This window comes from Triticum dicoccoides, chromosome 5B (assembly GCF_002162155.2).
Source record: "Triticum dicoccoides isolate Atlit2015 ecotype Zavitan chromosome 5B, WEW_v2.0, whole genome shotgun sequence".
NCBI classification, from domain to species: Eukaryota; Viridiplantae; Streptophyta; class Magnoliopsida; order Poales; family Poaceae; genus Triticum; species Triticum dicoccoides.
In genome coordinates, this window is record NC_041389.1 from 63,984,489 (window position 1) to 64,002,868 (window position 18,380).

Below are 18,380 nucleotides of genomic sequence, written 5' to 3' on the forward strand. Positions count from 1 at the left end.
TCTGCTATCTGGCACCAGCTTGACTCCCTTCGCACTATTGTTCGTGGCACTTTCCCGTGTTGACAGATTGTGAGGTCAGACTTGGAGTTTCAGCGCATCTATGAGTTCTTGTCACGGCTCCGTGGGGAGTTTGAGCCTTGACGTGCTCAGTTGTTTACTCGTGGCCGTGTTCCTATTTCTGAGGTGCTTTCCGAGCTTCATGCTGAGGAGACTCACCTTTGTGGTGCTGGTTTGCTTCAGGTTCCCTCTGTGCTCGCTGCTCGAGCTGCTACTCCACCAATGTCTTCTCGCTCCAGTGCTCCGCCGCTACTGCCCACTCCTCTGGGTAGTGAGGCCCGCTCTTGTGAAGGCCGGTCTCGTCCTCGTACTCATTGTGACTACTGCAACAGGGATGGTCACCCCGAGTCTGACTGCTTCAAGAAGAAGCGTGATATGCGTAATAGGGAACGCAATTCTTCTTCTGGGACTCGTGCTTCTTCCTTGATGTCGTCTACTGTCTCCTTGACTGAGCAAGATATTGTGAAGCTCAAGCGTCTACTTGCTGCTTCAGGTTCTTCGACAGGTACTGCAGGCTCTGTGACTGGTGCTTCTAGTGCTGAGCGACCACTGTCTACATAGTTAGGTACATCCCCATGGGTTCTGAATTCTGGAGCTTCATTTCATATGTCCTTCGATTCTTCTATCTTGTCCTCTCGTATATCTCTCGATTTTCCTATCAATGTTCTTACTGCTGATGGTACTCCTCTTCCTGTTGCGAGTCGAGGCACTCTTGCCACTTCTTCCTTTTATGTTCCAGATATTTCTCATGTGCCCCGCCTTACCATGCACCTATTTTCTGCGGGTTAACTTACTGATTCTGGTTGTCGTGTCATTCTTGACGTTGATTCTTGCACTATCCAGGATCGCCACATGAAGGCTCTAGTTGGGGCTGGCCCACGCCGCCATGATTCTCAGGGGCTTTGGGAGTTGGACTGGCTTAATGTTCCTTCCGCTACCACCGCACTCTCCAGTCCATCTGCCTTCATCGCTTCAGCTACCAGCTCCTTCCAGCAGTGGCATTATCGACTTGGTCACCTTTGTGGTTCTCGACTATCGTCTTTAGTTCGTCGTGGTTTTCTGGGGCCTGTCTCAGGGGATGTCTCCTTACAGTGTCAGGGTTGTAGGCTTGGTAACAAGTTCAATTACCTTATCCTACTAGCGAGTCAGTGTCTCGGCGCCCTTTTGATTTGGTACATTTAGATGTGTGGGGTCCAGTGTCAGTGTGAAAACCGGCGGATCTCGGGTAGGGGGTCCCGATCTGTGCATCTTAGGCTGATGGTAACAGGAAGCAAGGGACACAATGTTTACCCAGGTTCGGGCCCTCTCGATGGAGGTAAAACCCTACTTCCTGCTTGATTAATATTGAAGATATGAGTAGTACAAGAGTAGATCTACCACGAGATCGTAGAGGCTAAACCCTAAGAGCTAGCCTATGATGGTATGATTGTAATTGTGATCGACCTTCTAAGGACCAACCTCTCCGATTTATATAGATACCGGAGAGGTCTAGGGTTTACATGGAGTCGGTTACAAGGAAGGAAATACAATATCCGGATCGCCAAGCTTGTCTTCCACGCAAAGGAGAGTCCCATCCGGAAACGGGCCAGAGTCTTGAGTCTTGTATCTCCATGCTTCAATAGTCCGGACAATGTATATAGTCCGGCTATCTGGATACCCTCTAATCCAGGACTTCCTCAGTAGCCCCTGAACCAGGCTTCAATGATGGTGAGTCCGGCGCGCAGTCTTGTCTTCGACATTGAAAGGCGGGTTCCATCTCTGAATACTCCAATGTACCTATTACGACGAACAGTGTCCGGCATCTCATCAATGTTGTACTCCTTGGCTTCAGTGTCTCAATAATGACCATTTCCATGTGTCGAGCGAATGCGAGGAGTCGAGGCATTTTTGCATTTGCCACCCCTGGTCCTTCGGGCTAACCATCTATTTGAAGAGACGGGGATTCCCAGATCCAAACCTCACTCTTCCCCCTCGAGCAAGCATCCAACTGAGCGCCCTGAAAAAACCATTCCAACATGGTCGGTCGTCGCAGCTCTTCTGCTCGCCCCCTTGCCCCAAGCTGCGGGGCTGGGGAGAGTGTTCAGTTCCTCAGAGCCGTTTGATAAAGTTACAAACCCAAGGGGTTCTCCCGCCGGCGTTCATGGTCCCTGTCCGAGCCGGAATAGCCACCTATAACGGCAGAGAACAAGCAGAGAGATCCCCCAATCCGTCTCCAGAGGAGCGAATATGCCTCATTCCGCATCTGTTAAGGGGCGTCGGGTTTCCTATTCATCCATTCCTTCGTGGGCTCCTAGAGTTCTACGGCCTCCAGTTGCACAACTTTACCCCAGCCTCCGTACTACATATAGCAGGGTACGTCGCCCTTTGTGAGCTATTTCTAGGTTGTGAGGCTCATTTCGGTTTGTGGAAGAAGCTGTTCTGCCTTGTCCCCCGCAACCAGGGAGAGTCCCTATGTCAAGTGGGTGGGGCCGAAGTATGGCGTATCGCCGAGACCGGATACCTATCCGGCACTCCCAAGAAGGCACCAGAGAACTGGGCTTCAGAGTGGTTTTATATTGACGACGTCCCCCTTCCGGATCCAGTCCGGACAGGACTCCCCAAGTCCAGTAACGCTCCGCCGAGGGCACGTCTAAGCTGGCGCCCCCGAGGCCCCCAAGAAGAGGGTACCAGGGAAATACATTTCCTGATGAGCAGGATAAAGTTACTGGCCAAGTCCGGACTGACGATAGTCGAGGTCATGGCAATATGCATAATGCGGGGAGTGCAGCCACTTCAATATTGGGGCAATCCCATGTGGCCTTTCAACGGGGAAGACGATGCCACCCGTTGTGGCCGTAAGGGTCCGGACTCTGCCACCGCTCTGGCAAGGATACTGTCCGATCTATACAAAGGAGAAGAGGAAGACTTCCTTCACATCAAACCGCGGGAAGGATTCTCCATGTACAATCCCCCAAACTGGGTAAGTCGTCATTTATTTTCCCACTTCACTTATTGTGGCGTTCTTTGCTAAGATTACCTGCCTCAATATTTTCGAGCAGGAACTAAGGAGGGCCGTAGAAGGAATCTCCGGCCCTTCCCCGCAGCCAGAGGACCCCGAAAGGGCCCTGGATCCAGGACTCGAAGAAGACCCGGATGCGGCCGTGGAGCTTGTCGACGAGATATTTTATCGGGCAGGCCGTGACGGCGCCTCAGTGGCTATTACAGCTGATTATCCCGGACTGCTACCTTCGTCGCGTGTAAGCCAAGCCGAAGACTCGATCCTCCGAAGAGGACTCTTTCCTGATATCACACCTTATCCCTGAAGTGTCGTGTTTTTGCAGAGGCGACGTTCGGAGCGCAAGGCCGAGCCCCTAGGGACCCGTCAACCACAGGCGTCCGGATTGGGTAGGCTCAAGAGGAAGGCGGTTAGGGCTGACACGTCTCTACAGAGGTAAGGAAACAACCTGTCATGTAATTATTGTTATTTGAAGTATAACAACACCCTTTACATCCTGGCAGGAAGAGGAGTATCCGGACTATATCCGGGGATCCTGGCAACCATGCCTCCACCAGTCGGGCTCCAGAACCGACTTCAAGGGAGGCGGCGGACGTAGGGCCGATGCAGTATAGTCCTCCGACAGAGGACGCAAATATGCTCTCTGCCACGAATTCCGAAGTAGAGAGCACCATGAATCACCGGTGTTGACGAGCCGTGCTTTGCAACAACATCTTTTCCGAAGAGGCATTTAATGCTTTCAATTCGGGAGATGCATACATCCGGGCTGCTCAAGGCGGGCTTGCCCGGGCGACGGACCAGTATACCACAGATATACGGGTAAGAAAGTTTGATAAGTATGTATAGCAGTAGCCCCTGGGACTTGAAACGGTTGGAACAACAATTTTAAGGATCAATTTATGCACATGTTCTTGTAGATAAGAATGAGCAATTGTCTCGGGAGCTAGAGGAGTGCAAGACACAACTGAGGGCCACGGTTGCCAAGCTAGAGGAATCCCAGAAGGCCTCATCTGGTAGCATTTATCTCGATTGTACGAAAATGTACCAGTTAGCAATTGGCTGGTATGACAAGTTTAACAAAAAATTGTGCAGATAACCCCGGAGTAAATCCGAAGGGTAGGAGAGATGACGAGTCGCATCTCCAGAGGCAACTAAAGGCTGGCGAGTGCATTCTTACGCAAGCTAGGTAGGAGAAGAATACTCTCCAAGATGCCAATGTTCGGCTGGACGTGGAATTGGAAGACGTCTGCGCGAAGCTAGCAGACTCCATGAAGGAGAACAAAAGGCTTCGCAGCGGCATTTATCGTAAGTGCCTAAACGAACTGTAGCATAGTTCAGCGAGGAAGTATATTGAAAGAGTTGTGCTTGTAGGAATGCTAACGGGTCGCCCTGAGGAGGAGATGCCCGCCTCTGCAGATGATTTACTGCAAGACCTCTCACAACTGCACGAGCGAGCTCGGCAGGCGATGCAGGGCGTTGCGCAGGCTTTGTGGCCATCAAGCTTCCTACCGAATGGCATGGGGGAGCTTGTGGACATGCTTCAAGGAGCACAGCGGCGCTTCCGTTTGTGGAAGATGTCAGCCTGCAGGCAAGGTGCAAGAGAAGCATGGGCTATGGTGAAGACGCGCTACACCAAGCTGGACCCGAACCATATGGCTGAAGTCGGACCGACAGGACCAGATGGGCAAGAAATTCCCGTGAGTCTGGTATATGACCAGGTGGCGTTAGCCGCAAAGTATTCTCAACAGGATTGTAAGCTAGATAGCCTGTTGGATGGTATAGAGGAGGAATATAGTCAGTCCAAATGACTGTGTAATTCGATGGACATAAGTAGCCCCTAGCCGGATTAAAATCATTTGTCATGGCGGACCTTTTTGCTTCAGTCCCCGGATCCTACAGGGGTGTGTCCGAATACCCGCTCAGTTATATAAAACCGGAGTATGCGTGGAAACCAGGCATAGGGGTCATAAGTGTTTGAACAGACAAGTACCCAACTAGTTATGTTATATTACATGGATAGTAAGAAAGATCTTCCAGGGAGAATAGTTCCGTTAAGGGTTCCTTTCCCTGGGTAAGCATGCGACAAGGCACATGTCCGGACTGCGAACCATGGCGCAGGGTACAAAACTTCTGGGGATTAATATTATGATAAACGAAGACATCTTTTGTTCACAGACCGAATATTCTCTTAAGGAAACTAGCTTTCGGCTTCACACAGTCTGAGGTACACATCCGGCTGAACCGGCAGTAACAATCGCAGAGGTGCTCCCCTTATGCCCTAGCCGAATTAACGAGAACGTAGGGCATAAACATAGGAGCCAGGCAACCCAGCTTTGCCACATCTTAAGTCATATCGATGCATATAATGGTGAAGAAAAGGCACACATGGAAAACGCATGTGTGATGGGCAAAAAGCCTTTTAGAGTAAGTAATGTTTAGCTTCCATATAGGAAGCCCCCAGGTTTTGCTTACACACATAGTGCAGCCGGAATAATCCGGGAGTCCGCACTGTATTAATACTTTGTGTGAAGAGAAAAAGATCGAGAAAGGAAAAGGGAGGGAGCATAATTAAAAAGGAGGAGGTAAGGAGACAAACACTGAGTTCGGCGCTAGGCGTAGAATCTCCGGAGTCTGGCCGCGTTCCATGGGTTCGGCTCGAGTCTGTTGTTGGACACATTATGTAAGCGGTACGCTCCTCCGGTGAGAACTTTGTCAATGACGAAGGGACCTTCCCACTTGGGTTTGAGCTTGTCCTTCTTCTTCTCCAGCGCAGAACGAGCTCGCCAAAATTATAAGTTTTGGCCCGCACTTCTCTGCTTCGGTATCGTCGAGCCTGTTGCTGATAGAATGCGGAACGGGCTTTAGCGACGTCGCGCTCCTCCTCCAGGGCGTCCAAGTTATCCTGCCGATCTAACTCGGCTTCCTTCTCTTCGTACATGCGTACGCATGGAGAATCATGTATTATGTCACAGGGTAGTACTGCTTCCGCGCCGTACACCATAAAAATGGTGTATATTCCGTGGTGCGATTCGGCGTGGTCCGCAACCCCCAGCGCACGGAGTCGAGCTCCTCGACCCAATGAGTGTCCGGCTCAATCAAGGATCGCACTAGTCTGGGTTTGATGCCGCTCATGATGAGACCGTTTGCCCGTTCGACCTGGCCATTTGTTTGAGGATGGTAGACGGAAGCATAGTCGAGCTTAATGCCCATTTTGCCGCACCAAGCTTTCACTTCATCGGCTGTGAAATTTGAGCCATTATCGGTGATGATGCTGTGGGGGACACTGTATCGGTGTACGACCCCGGATATAAAGTCTATTACTGGTCCGGATTCGGCCGTTTTCACTGGTTTGGCTTCTATCCAGTTGGTGAACTTGTCTACCATGACCAATAAGTATTTTTTCTTGTGGCCTCCCCCTTTAAGGGGTCCAACCATATCCAGCCCCCAGACCGCGAAGGGCCAAGTTATGGGGATTGTTTGGAGAGCGGTAGGGGGCATATGACTCTGATTGGCAAAGAGCTGGCAACCGACGCAGTGTTGGACAAGGTCCTGTGCCTGTACTCAGGCCGTCGGCCAATAGAAACTTGTACGGAAGGCCTTGCTGACTAGTGCTCGAGCCGCGGCATGGTGCCCGCCCAGTCCGGCATGGATTTCAGCCAAAAGTTGTCGCCCTTCCTCTTCGGAGATGCACCTTTGGAGCACCCCGGTCGCACTTTTCTTATAGAGTTCCCTTTCATGGACTTTGTAAGCTTTAGAACGCCGGACGATGCAGCGTGCTTCATTTTGATCTTCGGGGAGATCCTGCCTATTTAGGTAGGCCAAGAAAGGCTCAGTCCACGGGGCGATGACAACCATTATTCCGTGGGCTGACGATGTTATTTCGGTGGTAGAGCCTCCGATTATGTCTGATAGTTCGGAATCTGGGGATGTATTCAGATCCGTGCTGGTATTGCCGGACTCCCCTTCCCATACCATGGATGGCTTGAACAGCCTTTCCAGGAATATGTTAGGTGGGATAGGGTCGCGCTTAGCGCCGATGCGGGCAAGGACATCTGCCGCTTGATTGTTTTCTTGAGCCACATGGTTCGAGCCCCTCGAACCGAGCTAACATTTTAAGGATAGCATTACGGTAGGCTGCCATTTTCGGATCCTTGGCATCAAAGTCTCCGTTTATTTGTGATATAGTGAGGTTTGAATCCCCGCGTACCTCTAGGCGTTGAATGCCCATAGAGACTGCCATCCTAAGACCATGCAACAGAGCCTCATATTCGGCTGCATTTGTTGGAGTCTGTGTATAATATTTGGAGGACGTATTGGACCGTGTCTCCGGTGGGAGACGTCAGGACTACGCCTGCTCCCAATCCGGCCAGTATTTTAGAGCCGTCGAAGTGCATGATCCAGTTAGAGTACGCGCCGTACTCTTTAGGGAGTTCGGCTTTCGTCCATTCGGCGACAAAGTCAGCCAATACTTGCGACTTAATAGCCCACCGAGGCTTGTATGTTATGTCGAACGGAAGGAGCTCGATGGCCCATTTAGCGATCCGGCCCGTGGCATCGCGGTTATTTATTATATCGTTTAGTGGTACTTCGGAGGCCACCGTAATCAAACACTCTTGAAAGTAGTGTCGTAGCTTTCGGGATGCCATGAAGACCGCGTATGCTATTTTTTGATAGTGTGGGTATCGGGATTTGCATGGGGTGAGGACCATGGATACGTAATAAACCGGCTTCTGTAGCGGGAATTTGTATCCATCAACCTCTCATTCGACGACGAGTACTGCGCTTACAACTTGATGTGTTGCAGCTATGTATAGCAGCATAGGTTCGCCGATATTTGGCGCTGTTAGGACTGGATTATTGGCCAATAAGGTCTTTATTTCATCGAGTCCGGCCGCGGCTGCATCTGTCCACACGAAGTGTTCGGTGCGCCGAAGAAGGCGGTAAAGAGGTAATGCCTTTTCTCCTAACCTGGAGATAAAGCGGCTCAAAGCAGCCATGCATCCAGCTAGTTTCTGGATGTATTTGAGGTCTGTTGGTATAGCCAACTGCGACAAGGCTCGTATTTTTGCCGGATTAGCTTCAATTCCTCTATTAGAAACGATGAAGCCCAACAGTTTTCCAGAGGGGATGCCGAAAACGCATTTCTCTAGATTCAGCTTGATGTCGTATGTTTGGAGGTTGTCGAACGTAAGCCTCAAGTCATTTATTAGGGTTTTGACATGTCTTGTTTTTATGACTACGTCGTGCATGTATGCCTCCACTGTTTTGCCGATTTGCTTTCCTAGGCATGTTTGAATCATGCGTTGGTAGGTTGCGCCGACATTCTTAAGCCTGAAAGGCATAGTGTTGAAGCAGAAAGGGCCATATGGCGTTATGAAAGCTGTTGCAGCTTGGTCGGACTCTGCCATCTTTATTTGATGGTATCCAGAGTATGCGTCAAAGAAACACAACGAGTCATGTCTTGCTGTGGCATCGATGATTTGATCGATGCGAGGGAGGGGAAAGGGATCCTTGGGGCAAGCCTTGTTGAGGTCTTTGAAGTCGACGCACAGGCGCCAGGATTTGTCCTTCTTTGGTACCATTACCAAGTTCGCCAGCCAATCCGGATGTTTGATATCTCTGATGAATCCGGCCTCAAGTAGCTTGGCTAGCTCCTCCCCCATGGCTTGCCGTTTGGGCTCTGAAAATCGCCTTAGGGTCTGTTTAACAGGTTTGTATCCCTTTAGTATGTTAAGGCTATGTTCGACCAATTTGCGCGGGATGCCCGGCATGTCCGATGGGTGCCAGGCGAAAATGTCCCAATTCTCGCGTAAGAAGTCTCGTAGTGCGGCGTCCATAGCGGGGCTTAACTGTGTCCCAATGGAAGCTGTCTTCATGGGGTCCGTTGGGTGGACTTGGAATTTTACTATCTCATCTGCGGGTTTAAATTAGGTGCACTTGGGTCGCTTGTCGAGTATCACATTGTCCCTTTCCACGGTGACGCGCAGTGTTGTTAATTCTTCTGGTGCTAGGGCTTTGGATAATGCTTCCAAGGCTAGTGTTGCGGTTTTGTTTTCGGCGCGGAGTGCAACGTCCGGATCACTAGCTAGAGTTATGATTCCCTTGGGTCCGGGCATTTTAAGCTTCATGTACCCGTAATGGGGTACAGCTTGAAAGCTTGCAAACGCGTCCCGCCCTAGAAGGGCGTTGTATCCGCCGCTGAAAGGAGCCACTTGGAATGTGATTTCTTCGGACCTGTAATTCTCTGGGGTGCTGAATACCACATCGAGTGTGATTTTCCCCGCACACCATGCTTCCCGACTAGGGATAATTCCCCTGAAGGTTGTGCCACTTTGTTCGATGCGGGTTTTGTCAATTTCCATCTTCTTGAGTGTTTCTTCATAGATCAAGTTTAATACGCTTCCGCCGTCCATGAGTACTTTAGTCAGCCGAAAGCCGTCCACTATTGGGCTAAGGACCAAAGCGGCTGGTGCCCGGACGGTCTGGAATGGGGTTCGTCACTGGCATTGAAAGTTATAGCAGTGTCGTTCCACGGATTTATTTTTGCCACATGGCAGATTTCCGCGGAGCTTCGATGAGCTCGCTTGTGCCTATTGTTCGAGGCGAAAGTCTCGAAGACTGTTAGTACCGTATTGTGTTCCTTGGCGGGATGTTGTTCTGCTTTATGGCTTTCGAGGAGATCCTCGCCACTTTTTTGCTACCTGCCGGAGTATCCAACATGCCCTAAGGCTATGGGTTGGTGTTGCACCCGGCGTACTGTGAAGCTTACACGGCCCATTGAGCCATTCTTCCAATACGGTTCCACGCCCTGGGGCGGGTTTTGGTTTCTTGGGAATTGAATTGGTCGACTTACGAGAGTTCGGCCATTTAGTTCAGACAAAGGTTCTGGTGAGGGCCGTACTATCCCAAAATTCTGTTTGGGTTTTCCAGGTGCTTTCCATCGCACAGTACTTCCGTACTATGGTTGCCAAGTCCGCAAAGTGTACTATGTCACGGTGACTTATAGCATTAAGGAGTCCTTTGTTCGTGCAGTTTTTGCAGAAAAGTGAGACTACGTCCTCCTTGTGGCAGTCCTCGACCTTGTTAAGCGCAAGGAGGAATCTGGCCCAGTAATGGTGTACCGTCTCTAGGGGCTCTTGTCGGATGCGGGAGAGATGGTTTAAGTCCGAGCGAGTGTTGTTGGCTGAATCCGGATTTTGATCCGATCTAACACCCGGGGGCACGGAAGGTTCCGAGCCCGACAGTTCGGGATCCGGAGTATCACCCAATCTCTTTGGCTCGATGCCTGATTCTAAGTCCGGGACCCGGGTCATGTCTTCCTTTGAGTAGGTGTTCGGCTTACTGAGTTCGGTGATCCGGACATAATTCATCCTCAAAGTTGAGGGGCGACCTGTATGTGGTTCCTCCACTACCGCTATCTCATGGGTGGCCGACAGGGATCGAATGTCCCTTTGGTCGGGTTTAAGCCCAATCCGGTCATAGTCCATAGCGACTCCCAAAGCGGCGATGCGATCCAAGAGATCATTAAGAGAGGAGAGCTCTATCAGATCCATCTGTTCGGCAAGCTCCGAATTGGTACGAAGGTTATGCGTGATGACCCGAGAGGCCATCGTTGGCGCGACAGCCAATGGGGCGGCCATAATGAAGCCGCCAAGTCGGAGAATCTGGCCTACAGCCAGCGCTCCTCCAGAGATGATGTCGTCCTTGACAACGAGACGAGCCATCAAGCGTTGCAGCGACGACACAGAGGAACTCTCAATGAAAGCACCAATGTCGGTGTCAAAAACGGCGGATCTCGGGTAGGGGGTCCCGATCTGTGCGTCTTAGGCTGATGGTAACAGGAAGCAAGGGAGACAATGTTTACCCAGGTTCGGGCCCTCTCGATGGAGGTAAAACCCTACTTCCTGCTTGATTAATATTGAAGATATGAGTAGTACAAGAGTAGATCTACCACGAGATCGTAGAGGCTAAACCCTAAGAGCTAGCCTATGATGGTATGATTGTAATTGTGATCGGCCCTCTAAAGACCAACCTCTCCGGTTTATATAGATACCGGAGAGGGCTAGGGTTTACATGGAGTCGGTTACAAGGAAGGAAATACAATATCCGGATCGCCAAGCTTGTCTTCCACGCAAAGGAGAGTCCCATCCGGACACGGGCCAGAGTCTTGAGTCTTGTATCTCCACGCTTCAATAGTTCGGACGATGTATATAGTCCGGTTGTCCGGATACCCCCTAATCCAGGACTCCCTCATCCGGTTCCCCTTCTCTTCTAAAGGTGGCCATCGCTACTATATTATTTTTATAGATGATTTGTCTCACTACACTTGGCTTTACTCCATGTCTTCTCGTAGCGAGGTTCTCTCTATTTATAAGCGTTTTGCCGCCATGGTCCACAATCAGTTCTCTACACCTATTCGCGTGTTTTGTGCTGATTCTGCTGGCGAGTATATCTCCAAAATGTTGCGTAGTTTTCTTGCCGAGGAGGGTAATCTTGCTCAGTTCTCTTGTCCCGGTCCTGATGCTCAGAATGGCGTGGTTGAGCGCAAGCATCGTTACCTTCTTGAGACAGCTCGTGCGATGATGATGTCCGCCTCTCTTCCACCTCATTTCTGCGTTGAGGCTGTCTCCACTGCCACATATCTCATAAACATTCAACCCTCATCTGCTCTGCAGGGAGGTATTCCTCTAGAGTGTCTTTCTGATCATTCTCCTGATTATTCCGCTCTTCAATTGTTTGGTTGTGTTTGTTATGTTCTCCTTGCCCCCCCGAGAACGCCCCAAACTAACCGCTCAGTCTGTCGAGTGTGTTTTTCTGGGCTACAATGATGAACATAAGGTTTATCGGTGTTGGGATCCTGTCGGTCGACGGATGCGTATTTCTAGGGATGTGACTTTTCATGAGTCTCGTCCATTCTACCCATGACCATCCTCTTCGGCCTTTTCAGTGGAGGATATATCTTTTCTCACGTTTTCTGATACATCTCCCTCCGTGCCTCATATTCCTACTCCTACTTCTCGTCCCACTATTGCAAATCCAACACCATCTTCTCATATCATTTCTTCTCCTTCCTTATTGCATGACACTCCATCTTCATCACCGATGTATTCTCCATCTCCATCACCTCCGGTGGTTCCTTCTCATCCCACTTTTCCTTTTCATTATACCCGTCATCGACGTGTTATGGATGAATCTACTGACGTGCCATCTACTTCTGGTGCACTATCTTCGTCGTCCCGGCCGACTTATGGTCTTCGGGCTCGACCTTGCCCTCCTCCTGACCGCTATTCTCCTAGCTGATATGGCCTTTTAGTTGTACTTGAGCCTACCTCTTATCGTGATGCTGTTGTTAATCCTGAATGGCAATTTGAGATGGCAGAGGAGATTGCCGCACTTGAGCGCAACGACACATGGATCTGGTTTCTCTTCCTCCCCGTGTTCGTCCCATCACTTGTAAGTGGGTCTATAAGATTAAGACTCGCTCTGATGGTTCTCTCGAGCGTTATAAAGCTCGTCTTGTGGCTCACGGCTTTCAGCAGGAGCATGGTCATGATTATGATGAGACATTTGCTCCTGTGGCTCATATGACCACTGTCCGCACACTTCTCGTCGTGGCCTCTGTTCGCCACTGGTCCGTGTCACAGCTTGATGTTAAAAATTCTTTTCTTAATGGTGAGTTGCATGAGGAGGTTTATATGCAGCCACCACCTGGGTATTCAGCTCCCGATGGCATGGTTTGTCATCTTCGTCGCTCTCTCTATGGCCTTAAGCAAGCCCCTCATGCTTGGTTTGAGCGTTTTGCCTCTGTGGTCACTGCTGCTGGTTTTTCACCCAGTGATCACGATCCAACGTTGTTTGTCCACCTTTCTGCTCATGGTCGCACTCTTCTTCTTCTATATGTTGATGACATGATCATCACTGGCGACGATTCTGAGTATATTGCCTTTGTCAAGGCCCGTTTTAATGAGCAGTTCCTTATGTCTGATCTTGGCCCTCTTCGTTACTTTCTTGGGATTGAGGTTTCCTCCACCTCTGCTGGCTTTTTTATTTCCCAAGAAAAGTATATCCGGGGCCTTCTTACTCGTGCGGCTCTTAGTGATGAGCGCACTGCTGAGACTCCTATGGAGCTCAATGTTCACCTTCGTGCTTCTGATGGTGAGCCCTTGTCTGATCCAACACGTTATCGTCATCTTGTTGGGAGTCTTGTGTATCTTGCTGTCACTCGTCCAGATATCTCCTATCCTGTCCATATTATGAGTCAGTTTGTTTCTGCTCCCACTTCAGTTCACTATATTCACCTTTTTCACGTTCTACGATATCTTCGTGGCACGATCTCTCATCGTCTCTTTTTCCCCGTTCCAGCTCGTTACAGCTACAGGCCTATTCGGATGCTACATGGGCTAGTGATCCTACGGATCGCCATTCACTTTCTGCCTACTGTGTCTTTCTTGGTGGTTTCCTCATTTCCTGGAAGACAAAGAAAGAGACTGCAGTTTCTCGTTCGAGTGCAGAGGCCGAGTTGCGAGCTATGGCTCTTCTGACGGCTGAGGTGACTTGGTTACGATGGTTACTGGAGGATTTTGGTGTTTCTGTTACTACACCTAGCACCCTCCTGTCAGACAGCACAGGTGCTATCAGTATTGCGCGGGATCCCGTGAAGCATGAGCTTACCAAACACATTGGTGTTGATGCTTCTTATGTGCGCGCTGCTGTGCAGGATCATGTTATTGCTCTTCAGTATGTGCCTTCTGAGTTACATCTAGCGGACTTCTTCACGAAGGCTCAAACAAGAGCACATGGATTTCATCTCTCCAAACTCAGTGTTGTGGATTCACCGTGAGTTTGAGGGGGGGGGGGGTGTGTTAGAGTTATATTAAGTGACGTCTTTTGGCCTTTTGCATTCTAGTCTATTGGCATTCTCTTGTAGCCTTTTGGCATCCTCATGTATGTGTATATATGTTGGCATTGGTCTCCATAATATAAGTTGCTATTCTCAACATTCTTCACTACTAATCCATCTCTTCCGGCCAAGATATGGGCCAAATGTAGGTAAATGGGACTCGTTTTTGGCAGACAGTTGCACTTGTCGGCACCATAGAAGTGGTAGAAAGGGGAAGAGAAGGTTTCAAACTAGGAGGACAGCGTGTACAAAAGCCGCCTGAATAAGGCCCTGTTCGGAGGACCTCCGCTCCACAACTCCACTCCCAAAGCGGGTGGAGTTACTGTTGAAAATCATGAATCTGCTGCTTCCTGGCTCCGCAGCTCCGGGGATTTCGCGGAGCTGGCGCATGGTGGAATTCGGAACAGGCTCTAAGTAGCACTCCCTCTGCCCCAAAATAAGTGACGTGGTTTTAGTTTAAATTTAAGCATGCTTGGTTACCACGAAACAAATTGAGCTTATGCTGCCTAACCAATTGGTACGTACCCTGCCTTTTAGTACTTCCTCGGGTCCTTAAATTGCATTTGCAATGGATCGTTAAAGACATTTGCAAGGTCCAGTGGTCCAGATGTAGTGGCCTCTTGGCAACATGATCACTTTCGCTGGAATTCAGAGCTAAGAAAGGGCAAAGGCAGGTGAATCTAATCCTGTGCCAAATGGACAAGCAATCACACCCAATTACGTCTATAGGAGGAATGCTTTCATTAGCACCAGCCAAATTAAACACCACCTCCATTTGATCTTGCATCTACCATCTGTTTGTCCTTTTACTTTTAGATCATCAGCTGGATTTTCTAAGGTGGAACTGAATTTTCGAAGGGCCGCGTATTCTCGTCACATTTTTTTTTCAGAATAAAAAGGGAATGCTAGCTTCATCCAACACTTTAACTAAAATTGGATACTTTCTAGGCGAAAGTTGCCAATCTGAGGAAGACCATAAGGAGCAGACAACATGACAGGAATAAAATGAACGGGAGATAACTAATCCACCTAGTGCTACTCTTTGAACCTTTAAAATTTAGTTGTCCGTCTTCCTCATGTTCTTGAATTGCATGCTTAAGGTATGAAAGAAGTTCAGTGGTCCAGCCACAATGCGTTTTTGGCAATGGCTTCAAAAATAAGAAATTGCTAGTTCCATCCGACGCTTCAATGAACAAATAGATAGGCTTACTGCTTTGTAGGCAAAGCCGCAAAGGTTGCAAACAATCTGCAACAAGAGTTCTCTTGTTCACCAGATTTCTGAACCTTTGGTTCTTTGTGTCTTCATGTCTCTGTCTTCTTGTGCTGGTAAATGTACATCGAGAAAAGGAGGGTCAGCTCAACTCCCCAACAAGAACCAATAGCATCCCTCAGAAAAAAACATAGCAATTTTGTTTCTGTGTTTGTCATTGGATTAGACATATACTCCCTCCGTACAGAATTAACTGTCGCTAAAATGAGTGTAGTTTCTATGTGTGGTTTGCGTTAACTTTTGGTGGTTTGGTTGGCTTGAGGTGCAGCGTGTTTGGTGGAATCTGTAAGAAGTTTGATTTCTCTTACTACAAATTGGGGAAGCCCTTTCTCAAAAAAGAAAAGAGAAGAAAGAAAGATACATGTTGTGCCACACTTGTACAGAAGAGGCCACCTTATTAGGCAGAGTAAGCTAACTTGGTATCAGCTCGAACGACTTCCCGCCAACTTATGCAATGCCACTTTGACTCAAAGCTAGTGAAGCTAAAAAGCGTGGCTAATTTATAGTGCTAATTAATCCATCTCTCCCTGCCAACATATATGGGGGGTGCATATCTGGGGATACGGCCCAGCATATGCTCCCCTGCTCCACAACAGTCTGGTGCGTTGGATCTGTACTCTAGGGACAAGATGGAGCACGCTGACTTCCTTCTGAAACATATACGAAAAAGACCCTTGGTTATGCTGCAATTCAGTGACAGGTGCACATCTTTTCGTTCTGTACGTCTCCTTCAATTCCATTTACTGTAGCCACATCAACTTGTCTAGTTCTTGGTAGTAGGAAATATAGGAATTTTAATATTTATGGGAATATAGAGTAGCTTGTATTTAGGGGAATATAGGAATTTTTGTGGCACCACAACATTTGCAGGCAGGCTTTTCAAGATCATTTGTAACCCAAGTTTTGACACGAGGAACAAGCATCTTACGAGGTGCGTTCACAAGCAAGAATGACAGTCACAGAGAAATTTATAGGTTTAATTGTTGATTTCTTCATGTTGGTGTGCTTTTGTGCCCAGCACTGGATGGTGTACGAGGAGAGAAACCACTCATCGAGTGGACCGTAGTTAAATTGTTTTGTTTAGCTATGTGAATCTGTGAATTAAATGGTACTCTTGTAAATGTATATATTGTATTATATTTTCGAAAAAAAATCGTATATATTGTACAATAACCGTGTGAATTAATAGTACTAGACAAAGATGTCAGCATGTGCTGCACCTCCATTTGTTGGTGTGCTTTTGTTTTCGGTGATCTTTTGGTGCTATGAATGAATTCTCCGTACTTGCCGTGTGATCAGATAGTCTCATCACAACTGTATTACCATTGTCTGGCCAAAGTTCTGCTTTCAGGATAGTGAGCGATGCAAAACGGATGTAAATACATTTTCTTCTGCTTATACTTACCGAGCAGCTCACAAATACTGTACATTTAGTTGCAATGCCCTCCTAATAATCTGGTGAAAGTTTGCTTAATCTGCCCCTTTTAATTTACACTGGATGTTGGCAGCGACTAGCAAGATGCTCAGTTCAGTACAGAATTTATATCCGGTTGAGTACATAATCTGTTGTCGAGGACAGAATATGGAGATTTATTGTGGGTTTGCAAGGCCTTTCAGGGAGCAAGATGCGAGTGTACAAAGGGGGTGTATATAAAAAGATAAGTGAACTGATCCTACCCCTTCCATGCAGATCCAACGCGCCAGGTGATCTTGTAGCAGCGTATCATGGGATGAACCGTAGCACTGGACATTTTCCCCATATACTAGAACATAAAGGTGCGCGTTGCCGCGCCCGTGCATTTTATTGGAAGAACACTACAAATATATGAGAAAATCTGGACATCACAGAAAGAGAGAGAAAAAAAATATTTAGTCCAATACTTCAATATAGTATATGATTGGGCATTATTGAAACTTTAGGTATAAGATACAAAACTCACACGGGTGACAATGCCATCTAAGTCAGCACTGGAATGTCATTGTGCAATTTTTTTTTTGTCTATGCATAACATTTGCTAACGCATTCATGGTGGAAAAAATATATTTGCCAAGGCATTTGAATAAGTGGTGGATCATATCTGTGTGGTCGTAGCCTTGCAATCATAGATCTTGCGTAGCAGAAGAATAAAAATACGTAACAAAGAATGATGCAGTCGAACCGTAGGTAGCCAAAGCTGCAGCGCTCCTTTTTGCACCATTAACCACGGAGATGGTTGCAGCGCCAAGGATCGGCAGCCCGATTGCACACGAGGAAAAAGAAGTTACCGCGCAGGCCCACGACAGCCCGGTGGATCAGAAGGCCTCAAAATAAACCTGCGGAGCAGCGGCCCTTTTGACGTTTGGTTCGACTTTGGCCGGCTTGGGCGAGCGAACGAGGCGCAAAGGAATGTTGTGGGAGGATGGACTGATCTGATGCGTTCATACACTGAATCGGACGGTTTAGGATCCTTAATCGCCGTGGAAGCTCCTAGGTAGTTGAGTTATACTGTTTAGTAATGGGGGCAGTACGTAGATAAATGCTACACTGACACTAGTAAACACTAGCAAAAAAGCCCGTGCGTTGCAATGAGAGAGAAAACATAACACACACTCTTAACTCAACAGCCATCACTCAAGACCACAATAGGTCCATCTCCTTTATTTTTGCGAGGCATCATATTTGTGTTGCCGTTTATCCTCCTTCTCACCCTCGCCGGCGATGGTATCGCTGTTCACACAAAACAACAAAAAACGTGTGTTGAATATGGTTAATCCTAAGGTGTCTCTCTCCCTCTCTCCTCCCTCTCCCTCTCTCCCCCCCCCTCTCTCTCTCTCGCTCGCTTTCTCTCACTCTCGCGATGAGAAGTCTGTTGTTTTCCCTTGCGACATTTTTCAGAGGTATGCACGTGTAGTTATCGATGTTTTCTTTTTGGTATATGGTTATAGTGGGGTATTTATTTACAATCCGGATCGCCGCGGTATGAAAAAAGGGATCTTGCGCTATAAATTATAAGTTTGCTTCCATAACAATATTTTAAAATATTTAACAAGTAAAATTAACATCATATTTAGATTCCACACATTTTTCTAATAAAATTTCATATATAATATGTTAAAATCGAAGTTACGGTTTAAAAGATACAAGTAATTTAGAAAATCATTTGGTTTGACTCAAATAT